Source organism: Euprymna scolopes, chromosome 28 (assembly GCF_053919585.1).
Source record: "Euprymna scolopes isolate OS-2025 chromosome 28, ASM5391958v1, whole genome shotgun sequence".
NCBI classification, from domain to species: Eukaryota; Metazoa; Mollusca; class Cephalopoda; order Sepiida; family Sepiolidae; genus Euprymna; species Euprymna scolopes.
Window position 1 is genome coordinate 63,268,288 of NC_136509.1, and position 12,983 is coordinate 63,281,270.

Below are 12,983 nucleotides of genomic sequence, written 5' to 3' on the forward strand. Positions count from 1 at the left end.
GTTCTATACATTCAAATCTCTTATATATTTATTTTCGTATCTGTAGACCATAAATAGACTGACTAGAGACCGTTCCTCACACAGACAGAAAAGAATTTCGACAGAGTGCTCTATAAAAAAATAAAAATAAGAGTGTAATATTTATATTTTTAGTTTAGAAAAGTTGAGATGAGATAAGTCATCGCTACCGTCGGTTTCAAACCTCATAATAAATTGTTTTCCCCTATATAAAGATCTCTGCAACCGATATACATGGATGTGGAAACATACACATACTTTACGAGATCTCGTGCAAATCTCCTTTATTTTCAATTTAAATTTCAAATGATTAAATTTTAAAAATTGCCCGTTTAATATTTTGGATGCTAAAGAAATATAAAAGAAAAGGAAAAGAAAGAGAAAAAGAAAGCACTGGTATATACTTCAATGGTTCTGTTACTAATAGGTATAATATATGTGAACTATTCATCGTGTCATCTATGAAACAATCTGGTGTATTACTTCATCAAATTTAAATTGTTCCGATCTTAAACGGAACTATTTTCATCTTAAATTGCTTGTAAACAAGTCTTAGGAAGACAAAAAGTTAAGGCCTCATCGACTTCACAAAAAACTTTAAAATAGGATATTTTCAAACTTAAGTGGAACAGTTATTTTTTATACTTAATTTTATACCTCTTCTATCTGTATTATATTACACATACTTATATTCTCCTTCAAATCATATAATCTAATATGCGTCAGGTGTAAAGAAACCTTCCTTTATATACAATTTAATGACACTCATCGATATTTTTTCTAAAAAACTAATCCATAAGATTGGACGAATTAAAATTATAATTACGATTGAAATTAAAATTCATATTAAAATTTAAACTCCAAAATTCAAATTAAAATTAGGAAATTAAAATGTATATTTAAAAATTTAAATGTAGTCTATGTTTTTTGTGGGAAATGTTTGTCTATAAGCCTAAGCAAAAATTGTACACTATACTTATTATAACCTTATAATTATATTCGTATATATATAATTTTTTGAAATATATTCCAAATTAATAGAAATTGTATAAAACTAGGTTTTGTCTTTTTTTCTCATCCCAGTTTATTAGGAGTTTCTCTTTCTGGGGATACGAACTTTTCAGGCGTTCGTTCCGACAATTTAGACATTTTATTCATTGGCCGTGAACGATTTGTAGCATATGTTATAATTTTTTCAATAATATTGACCTCTCAATATATTATTGGCCATGGCAGTCTATTGTTATTCGTATGCAATATTGTTGACAAGTTTTTGCCTGATTTTTAATAAAAAACGCATATTTCTAAATATAATCAAATCTTACTATCCATCGTTTTGCCCATTTTACTAAGGACTGGAGTTTATTTCCTAAAAATTCGGCAATTATCTCGGATGTGTGTACGTTCATGTCGTACATGTAGACAAAAGGGTGGGTTGTCATAGTAAATATACCACTCTTATCTTGTATCAGGGAAATGTTTATGAGAATTATAAACATTAAAGGTTTAAAAATCGATTCTAGATTTTAATTTTGCTAAAAATGTCTGATTATTTGCAGAGAAATGGCGTACATATAATTTTCCTGAGAATGCATTCCTGCCAAACCATGTCAAGCGTGTTTTTCCTTAGCATAAATTGGTTTATTCAGCATAAGGCGTATGCGGCCAGAAATTACCGGTAGGATCTCCGCAATAGAACGTACCTCTCTACACTCATACCGTCGATTAAGTATATCATTTACGAAGCAGTGAAAATTTCCAGATAGATTAATAAGATTTCAACAACGATGAGATTGATAATTTTGCATGTCTGTTCTCTCAACAAAATTTTGAAAACTGTTATCGCAGAGAACGTTTTCAGAGAATCTGGAAATAAAACTTTGAAAGGTATTTGTGGTAGAAGGTAGAGATAACAAGCTCCATTTCAGAAGATAACTTATTAATGTAGTAAGAACAATGTAATAGGATGACGTATTAAATGTAGTACGAATAAGGTAATAGGATAACTTATAAATGTAGTAGGAAAAATGTAATAGATAACTTATTAATGTAGTAGGAATAATGTAATAGGATACCTTATTAATGTAGTATACATAATGTAATAGGATACCTTATTAGTGTTGTAGGAATAATGTTATAGGATAACTTATCAATTCAGTAGGAATAATATAAGATAACGTATTAATGCAGTAGGAACAATGTAATAGGATAACTTATTAATGTAGTAGGAATAATAGAAGAAGACACCTTATTAATATTATAGAAATAAGATAATAGGATACCTTATTAATGTAGTAGGATTAATGTAATATGATAATTTATTAATGTAGTAGTCATAATGTAGTAGGATAACTTATTTATGTAGTATAAATAATGTAATAGAACAACGTATTAATGTACTAGGGATAATGTAACAGGATAATGTAGTACGAACAATGAAATATGATAACTTATAAATTTAGTAGGAATAATACAACAGGTTAATTTACTAATGTTGTAAAAATAATCTGATAAGATAACTTATTAATGTAGTAGGAATACTCTAACAGGATAACTTATTAATGTAGTAGGCAAAATGTAATCTATCTATATATCTATAAAAGTGAACGTGTCTGTCTGTCTGTGTACATTTCCCTACGCAATAACTCTGTCAATTTTTAGTCTATAGACTCGAAATTTGAAATACCGGGTACTGAGATTAGGGAAAATCGATGTGACGGGTGTCAGCCAGAAATTTGGCTGTTAAGGGGTCAAATTTCAACGATTTGATCTTTAAGAACTCTGCAAAACTCCTCCGACAATTTTGGGTCTAGACACTTGAAATTTTAAATATAGGTTCCTTGAACCTGGATCTAACTTAATAAAGTGATTTGAGCCCGAAACTATAAATTTTAAGGGGTCATAATAGGGGTCAAATTAAAAAAAAAATGACTGCTTTTTATTTTTTGCTCAACATACACTTCCAAATACTCGGGCAACGCCGGACACCCATGCTAGTATAATATATAATGTAAAATAACTTAAAAATTATGGAGGAATAATCTTATAGGATAACTTACAAATGTTGTAGAAATAAAGTAATAGGATTATTTATTAATGTAGTAGTAACATTGTAAGAGGATAATTTATTAATGTTGTAGGAAAAATATAATAGAAATGATATAATGGGATGATTTATTAATGTTGAAGGAATAATGTAATAGGATAACTTATTAATTTAGTAGGAATAACGTAATAAGATAATTTCTTAATGTAGTATGAATAATGTAATAGGATAACTTATTAATGTTGTACGAGATAATGTAATAAGATAATTTATTAATGTAGTAAGTATAATGTGATAGGATAACTTATTAATGTAGTATTAATACTGTAATAGGATAACTTACTAATGTAGTGGGAATAATGTAATAGGATAACTCATTTATTTAGTAGGAATAATGTAAATTGATAACTTATAATTGTTGTAAGAATAATGTAATAAGATAATTAATGTAGTAGGAATAATGTAATAGGATAACCTTTAATGTAGTAGGAATAATATAATATGATAACTTATTAACGTTGTAGGAATAATGTAATAGGATACCTTATTAATGTAGTAGGAATAATGTAATAAGATAACTTATTCATGTAGTAGGACTAATGTAATAGTATAAATGTTTAATGTAGAAATAATGTAATATGATAACGTATTAATGTAGTAGGAATAATGTAATATGATAACTTATGATTGACGTAGGAATAATGTAATACAAGATCTTATTAATGTAGTAGGAAAAATGTAATATGCTTGTTTATTAATGTGGCAGAAATTATGCAATAGACTTACTTATTAATGTTGTAGGAGTAATGTAATATGATAACTTATTTATTTAGTAGGTATAATGTAATAATATTATTATAAATGTAGTAGGAATAATGTAATAGTTTTACTTATTAATGTAGTAAGAATAATGTAATCGAATAACATATTAATGTTGTAGGAATAATGTAATAGGATAATTTATTAATATAGGAGGAATAATGTAATAGAATAACTGTTTTTTAAGCAGGAATAATAGGAATAATGTAATAGGATAACATTTAATGTAGTAGTAATCATGTAAATGGATGTAGGAATAATGTAATTGGATAACTTTTGATGTAGTAGGAATAATGTAAGAGGATAACTTATTTATTTAGTAATAATAATGTAATAGTGTAAATTATTAATGTTGTAAATTATGTAATAGGATAACTTATTAATGTACTAGAAATAATCTAAATAGATTACTTATAAATGAAGTGGGAATAATGTAATAAGATAACTTATATGTTTAGTAGGAATACTGTAATAGGATAACCTATTAATGTATAACGAATAATGCATTAGGATAAGTTATACATTTGTTAGCACTAATGTAATAAGATTACTTAATAATGTTGTTGGAATACCGTAATATGAAAATTGTTTGTCGTAAGAATAATGTAACAGGATGACTTATTAATATAGCACGAATAATTAAACAGGATAACTTATAAATGTAATAGGAATAATGCAATAGGCTAACTTATTAATGTTGTAAGAGTAATGTAATAAGATAACTTGTTCATTCAGTAGGAATACTGTGATAGAATTATTATAAATGTATAAGAAAAAATGTAATAGGATATCTTGTTAATGTAGTAGGAATAATGCAATAACATAATGCAATAGCATAATTTGTAAGAATAATAGAATAGGATTACTTGTTAATGTAGTGGGAATAATGTAATAGGATAACGTGTTAACTGAGTAAGAAAATGACATAGGATAGCTTTTTAATGTAGTTAGAATAATTGAATAGGATCACTTATTAATGTAGAAGGAATAATGTAATAGGATAAATTGTTAATGTAGTCGGGCTATGTAATAAGATTACTTATTAATATAGTAGGAACGTAATCGTAGGTAATGTATTTATTTAGTAGGAATAATGTGATATGGATAACTTATTAATGTAGTAGTAATAATGTAATTCGATAACTTTTAAAAATTTGTAGGAATAATGTAATAGGATAACTTATTAACGTAGTAGGAATAATGTAATAGGATGACGTATAAATTAAGTAGGAATAATGCAATAGGAATAATTATAAATGTAGTAGAAATAATGTTACAAGATAATTATTAAATGCAGTAGGAATAATGTAATAAAATAACTTATTACTGGTGTAGGAATAATGTAATACAATATCTTAGTAATTAAGAAGGAACATTGCCAGATGATAACTGATTTATTCAGTAGGAATAATGTAATAGGATAACTAAATGATGTAGTAGGAATACTGTCATAGGCTTACTTATTAATGTTGTTGGAGTAAGGTATGAGAATAACTTATCTGTTTAGTAGAATAAGGTAATAGGATTATTGTTAATGTACTACGAATAATGTAATAGGTTAACTTCTTAATGTAGTAGGAATAATGTAATGAAATAACTTATTAATGTATTAGAAATAATGTAATAGGATAACTTATTAATGTAGAAGGAATGATGTAATAGGATAACATATTAATATACTAGCAATAATGTAATAGGATAATTAATAATGTAGAAGGAATAATGTAATAGGATAATTTATTAATGTATTAAAATAATGTAATAGGACAACTTATTAATGCAGTAGGAATAATGTAATAGGATAACTTTATTAAGTACGAATACAAATGTAATCGGATAACTTATCAATGTAGTAGGAATAATGTAATACGATAACTTATTAATGTTGTAAGAATAATGTAATATAATTACCTATGAAGTATAAATAATCTAATAGTATAACTTATAAATGTTAAAGTATTTATGGTATATGACAAATTATTAATGTATTAGGAATAATGTAATAGGATGACTAATTAATGTAGTAGGAATGATGTATTAGCATAACTTATTTATATTGGTGGAATAATGGAATATGATAATCTAGTACAAATAATGAAATAGGATAATTTATTAATAGGAAAAATGTAATATGGTAACTTATAAATGTAGTAGAAATAATGCAATGGGCTAACTAATTAATGTTGTAGGAGAAATATAAAAAGATAAATAATTTATTTAGTACAGATAATATAATAGGATTATTATAAATGTAGTAGGACAAATGTAATAGGTATCTTCTTTATGTAGTAGGCATAATCTAATAGGATAAATCATAAATCAGTAAGAATTATATAATAGGACGACTTATTAATAATGTAGTATTATTAATATAATAGGAAGACTTATTAATTTAATAAGTACAATGTAATAGGATGAATTATTAGTAGTAGGAATAATGTAATAGGATAACTTAATAATTTATTTGGCATAATGTATTATGATAACTTATTAATGTTGTAGGAATAATGTAACATGATAACTTTTCTATGTAGTTGGAATATTGTAATATGTTTGTCGTAAAATAATGTAAAAGGATAACTTATAAATGTAGTAGGAATAACGCAATAGGATAACTTATTAATGTAGTAGTAATAATGCAATGGGCTAACTTATTAATGATGTAGGAGTTATGTAATAGGATAATTATTTATTTACAAGGGATATTATAATAGGATTATAATAATTGTATTAGGAAAAAAAGGAATAGGATGTATTCTTTATGTAGTAGGAATAATGTAATCGGATAACTTATAAATCAGTAAGATTAATGTAAGAGGCCACCTGATTAATGTAGTAGGAATAATGTAGTAGGATAATTTATTAATGTAGTAGGAATAATGTAATACTATTACGTATTTATTTAGCCTGAATTATTATGTAAAATAACTTATTTATGTTATGTGAATAATTGTATATGGTAACTTATAAATGTTGAAGTAATAATGCAATAAGATGACTTATTAATGTAGTAGGACATGTAATAGGATGACGTATTAATGTCGTAGGAATGATGTAATAGGATAACTACATAATGTTATAAGAATAACGTAATAGGATAATTTATTTATGTAGTAGGAATTATGTAATAGGGTAACTTATTAATGCGCTGGGAATAAGGGAATAGGATTACTTATTAACGTTGAAGGAATAATGTAATAAGATAACTAATTTATTTAGTAGGAATAAGGTAACAGGATTATTATCAATGCAGTAGGAATAATATAATAGGATAACTTATAATTGTAGTAGGAATAATTGAATAGGATAACTTATTAATGTGGTTGGAATAATGTAATATATTAATTTATTAATTTAGTAGGAATAATGCAATAGGATAACTTTTTCATGAAGAAGGAATAATGTAATAGGATAACTTGTTAATATTGATGGCAAAATTTACTAGGAAAACTTATTAATGTTGTAGGAATCATGAAATTATTTATTTTGGAGGATAAATGTAATAGGATATATTGTTAATGCCGTAGGAATAATGTAATAGGACACATTATTAATGTTGTAGGAATAATGTAATAGGAATACTTACTAATGCTGTATGACTAATGTAATAGGATTACTTATTAATGTAGTAGGAGTACTTTAATAGGATAATTCAGTATGAATAATGTAATTTGATAATTAATAATGTAGTAAGAATTATGTAATGGGATAACTTATGAGGGAAGTAGGAATAATAAAATAGTATAGCTTATTATGTTGTAGGATAATGTAATAAGATAAGTGTATTAATGTTAGTGGAATAATTTAGTAGGATAACTTCCTCATATAGTAGGAATAATTGAATAAGATAACTTATTAATTTAGTAGGAATATTGTAATATGATAACTTATAAATTATATACGAATTATTTAATATGATAACTTATTAATGTAGTAAGATTAATGTAATAAGATAACTAAATAATTTAGCAGGAATCCTGTAGAAGGATTACTTATGTATGTTATAGGAATAATGTAATAAGAAAACCTTCTAATGTAGTAGAAATAATGTAATAGGATAACTTTTAATGTAGTGGGAATAATGTAATAGGCTTACTAATAAATACGTTTGAATAATGTAATAGAACTTATTAATTTTGTAGGAATAATGTAATAGGATAGCTTACTAATGTTGAAGGAATAATGTAATAAGATTACTTATAAATTAAGTAGGAATCATATAATAGGATAATGTAGTAATGTCGTAGGAATAATATTATAGAATAACTTATTTATGTAGTAGGAATAATGTAATAGGACAGCCCCTTAATGTAGTAGGTATAATGTAATAGGATATCTTATTTATGTTGTAGGAATAATGTAATAGGCAAACTATATAATGTTGTAGGAATAATGAAATAAGATAACTTAGTAATGTCGTAGGAAAAATTAATAGGATTATTAATTATGTTATAGGAATAATTTAACAGGATAACTTATTCGTGTAGTAAGACTAATGTAATAGGATAACGTATTTATGTAGTAGGAATAAAGTATAAGGATAACTCATATATTTAGTAGAAATAATATAATAGGTTAACTTATTTATGTTGTAGGAATAATGTAATAGGATAACTTATTAATGTTGTAGGAATAATGCAATTTGATAACCTATTAATGTAGTAGGAATAATGTAACAGGATTACTTATTAATGTTGTAGAAAAAAGTTATAGCCTTACTTAAGTATGTAGTAGAAATAATGTAATAAAATTACTTGTTTATGTTGTATGAATAATTTGATAGCATAACTTATTAATTTACTAGGAATAATGTAATAAGAAAACTTATTAATATAGTAGGAATAAAATAATAGGGTAACTTATACATGGAGTAGGAATAATGCAATAGGAAGACTTATTAATGTTGTAGGAATAATGTTATAAGATTACTTGTTTATGTTGGCGGAAACATATAATTGGGAAACTGATAAATGTAGAAAGAATAATGTAATAACATAATTTATAAATATAGTCGGAATAATGTTATAGGATTAGTTAATAATTAAGTAGGAATTATATAATAGGATGATTATTAATTAAGTAGGAATAATATAATAGGATAACCTATAAATTTTGTGGAAATAATGCATTGGCTAGCTTATAAATATTGTAGGAATCGTGTAATATGAAACTTATTAATGTCGTGGGAAAAACATAATAGGATAACTAATTCATGTCGTAGGAATAATGTAAAAGGATAACTTATAAATGAATTAGCAATAATGTAATTTGATAATTATAAATATAGTGGAAAGAATTTAATAGGATAACTTATTAATGTAGCAGGAACAATGTAAAAGGATAACTTATTAATGTTGTATGAATTAGGTAATAGATAACTTATTAATGTCGGTGAATAATATAATTGGATAAATTATTTATAGGCTAGGAATAATGTAATATGATAACTTATTAATGTAGTAAAAATTATAATAGTATAACGTGTTAATGTAGTAGGAAACATGTAATAGGATAAATTATTAATGCTGTGGGAATTATGTAACAAGATAACTTGTTAATGGTGGTGGAATAAGGTAATAGGATAACTTATTAATTTTGTAGGGTTTATGTAATATTATATACTTATTAATATAGAAAGAATAATGTAATAGGATAACTTATTTATGTAGTCGGAATAATGTAATAGCATAATTGTTAATTTAGTAGGATAAATTATTAATATAGTAGGAAGATTGTAATAGGCTAACTGATAAATGTTGGAGTAATAATGTAATTGGATAACTTAAGTTAGATAGTAATAATGTAATAGGAGTATTAGAAATGCAGGAGGAACAATTTAATAGGATAACTGTTTAATGCAGCTATAATAATGTAATAGAATAACTTATTAATATATTAGGAATAATGTAATAGGATAACTTATGTATGTAGTTGGAAAAATGTAATTTGATAACGTCTTAATATAGTAGGAATAATGCAATAGGATAACTTATTAATGTTGTAGGAGTAATGTAATAGTATAACTCATTTATTTAGTAGGAATTATGTCATATGATTATGAAAAATCAAGTAAAAATAATGTCATAGGTAACGTCTTAATGTAGTAGGAATAATGTAGTAGGATTACATATTAATGTAGAAAGAATAATGTATTAGAATAACTTATTAATGTAGTAGGAATCATATACAAGGGCACCTTATTAATTTACGAGAGATAGTGTAATTAGATAAGTTTTTAATGTAGTAGACATAATGTACTAGTAGACAACTTATTTATGTAGTACGAATAATGTGATAATATAACTTTTTTGTAGTTGGAATAATGTTATAGGATACCTTATTAATGCAGTAAGTATAATATAACAGGATAACTTATTAATGTCGTAGGAATAATTTTATAGGATAATTTACTAATGTAGTAAATATAATGTAGCAGGATAACTTATTGATATAGTAGGAATAATGCAATAGGATTTATTATTAGTGTAGTACATATAAAGAAATAGGATAACTTATTAATATATAAGTACTAGTGTAATAGGATAACTTATTTATGTAATAGGATATATTATTAATGTTGTAGGAATAATGTAGTAAGGTAACTTTACTAAGAACAATGTAATAGAATAACTTATCAATGTAGTAGGAATATTTAAATTGGATTACATTTTTAATGTAGTAGGAGTAATGTGAAAGGATAACTTATTAATGTTGTCGGAGAAATGTAATCAGAACACTTATGAATTTTGTAGGAATAATGTCATAGGATAACTTATTAATTTTGTAGACATAATGTAATGGGATAACTTATTAATGAAGTAGGAATAATGTAATAGGATTATTTTTTATTTAGGAGTAATAATTTTCTAGGCGTACTTATTTATATATATATTTGTAATAGGATTACTTATTAATTAAGTAGGAATAAGCACATAGGATAACTGATTAATTTAGTAGGATATTTTATTAATATAGTAGATATAATGTAATAGGATAACTTATTAATGTATTACGAATAATGTTATAGAATAACTTTTAATTGTTGTAGGAATAATGTAATTGGATAACTTATTAATTTAGTAGGAATAATGTAATATGACAACTTATAAATGTAGTAGGAATAATGTAATAGTATAACTTCTTAATATTGTAGGAATAATATAATAAGATAACTTATTAATCTAGTAGTATATAATAGGATAACTTATTAATGTAATAGGGGTAATATAACAGGGTTACTTAGTAATGTAGTAGGTATAATGTAATAGGATAACTCATAAATGTAATAGAGATAAGGTTATAGAATACTTATTAATGTTGTAGGAATGATGTAATAGTGTAACTGATTAATTTAGTAGGAATAATGTAATAGGATATCTTATTAATTTGTTAGGAATAATGTAATAGGATAACTTGCTAATGTAGTAGGGAAAATGGAACAGGATAACTGTTTAATGTAGTAGGAATAATGCAATTAGATAACTTATTAAACTAGCAGGAAAAATGTAATAAATATAACTTATTAATGTTGTAGGTGTAATTTAATGAGATAACTTTTTATTAAGGAGGAATTATGAAATAGGATTATAAAAAAATGTAGTAGGAATTATGTAATAGGATAACTTATAAATGTAGTGGGAACAATAATATAGAATAACTTAGTCATGTAGTAGTAAAAACTTAGTCATGTACTGGCATAAGTTAACTTATTCATGTTGCAGGAATAATGTAATAGGATTACTTAATTATTAAGTAGGGGTAATGTAATAGAATACGTTGTTAATGTTGTAGGAATAATGCAATATGAAAATATTTTAATGTATTAGGCATTATATTATTATATAATAATATTTATTTAGTAGGAATAATGTAATAGGATTACTTCTTAACTTTGTAGGAATAATGTAATAGGATAACTTACTAATGTTGTATTAATAATGTTATAGGACAACTTAATAATGTGTTGGAATACTGTAATAGGATAACTTATTAATGTAGTAGGAATAATGTAATCGGATGACTTATTAATTAATAATGAACTTTGTAATAGGATAACTTTTTTATATAGTAGGAATAATGTAATTAGATAACTTATAAATTTAGTACAAATTATTTAATAGGATAACTTATTTATGTTGTAGGAATAATGTTATAAGATAATTTATTAATTTTGTAGAAATAATGTAATATGTAAACCTATTAATCTAGTAGAAATAATGTAATAGGTAATTTATTCATGTTGTAAGAATAATGTAATATGATAACATATTAATTTAGTAGGAATAATATAATATGACAACTTATATATATAGCAAGAATGATGTAATAGCATAACTTAATTATGCAGTAGAAATAATGTAATAAGATAACTGATAAATGTAGTAGAAATAATGTAATAGGATAACTTACAAATGTTGTAGGAATGATGTAATAAGCTAACTTTATTATGTTGGTGGAATAATGTAATAGGATAACGTATTAATGTAGAAATAATAATGTAATAGAATACCTGATTTATGTAGTAGGAATAATGCAATAGGATAACTTCTGAATAAAGTAGGAATAATCTAATAGGATTACATATTTATGTTGTAGGAATTATATAATAAGATAACTTATTGATATTGTAGGAATAATATAATATGATAACTTATTAATATAGTAGGAATACTGTAAAAGGATCACCTACTTATATTGTAGGAATAATGTCATAGGATAACTTAATTATTTAGTAGGAATAATGTAATAGTAATATCATTATATTATTACGCTTATCGCTCCGTCCATTATCATGCTGTGCATCCCTAGAAAACGAAAGTAGAATATTCCAAAAAGTGGAATATTCCAAATAAACCTTGTCTCCCTAAAAATTAAAAAAAAATTGTTGTCACTGTTGAGGCAAAGCTAATAAAAATGATTTTTCTTTCTTGGCCTTTTGGCTAAGATCAAAGTGTAGTATCTCTTCTTCAGGTGCTACATTTCAATTTCTACTCTCAGTTGAAGAGAAATCCTTTACGACTAAGACAATTTTTTCTCCACCTTAAAAAAAACGACCCTGGTGTCTAAATCGGTCCCGTGGGGAGGCATTGTGAATAGGTAC

General features: G+C 24.8%; 1 protein-coding gene and 1 pseudogene across 1 annotated transcript in view; both read left to right on the forward strand.

Moving 5' to 3' along the window:
- Window positions 1-12,983, forward strand: part of LOC145249678 (dexamethasone-induced Ras-related protein 1-like) — a 1,077,461-nt gene that overhangs the window by 120,567 nt on the left and 943,911 nt on the right. The window lies entirely within an intron of this gene.
- Window positions 12,803-12,927, forward strand: LOC145249865 (U2 spliceosomal RNA; annotated as a pseudogene).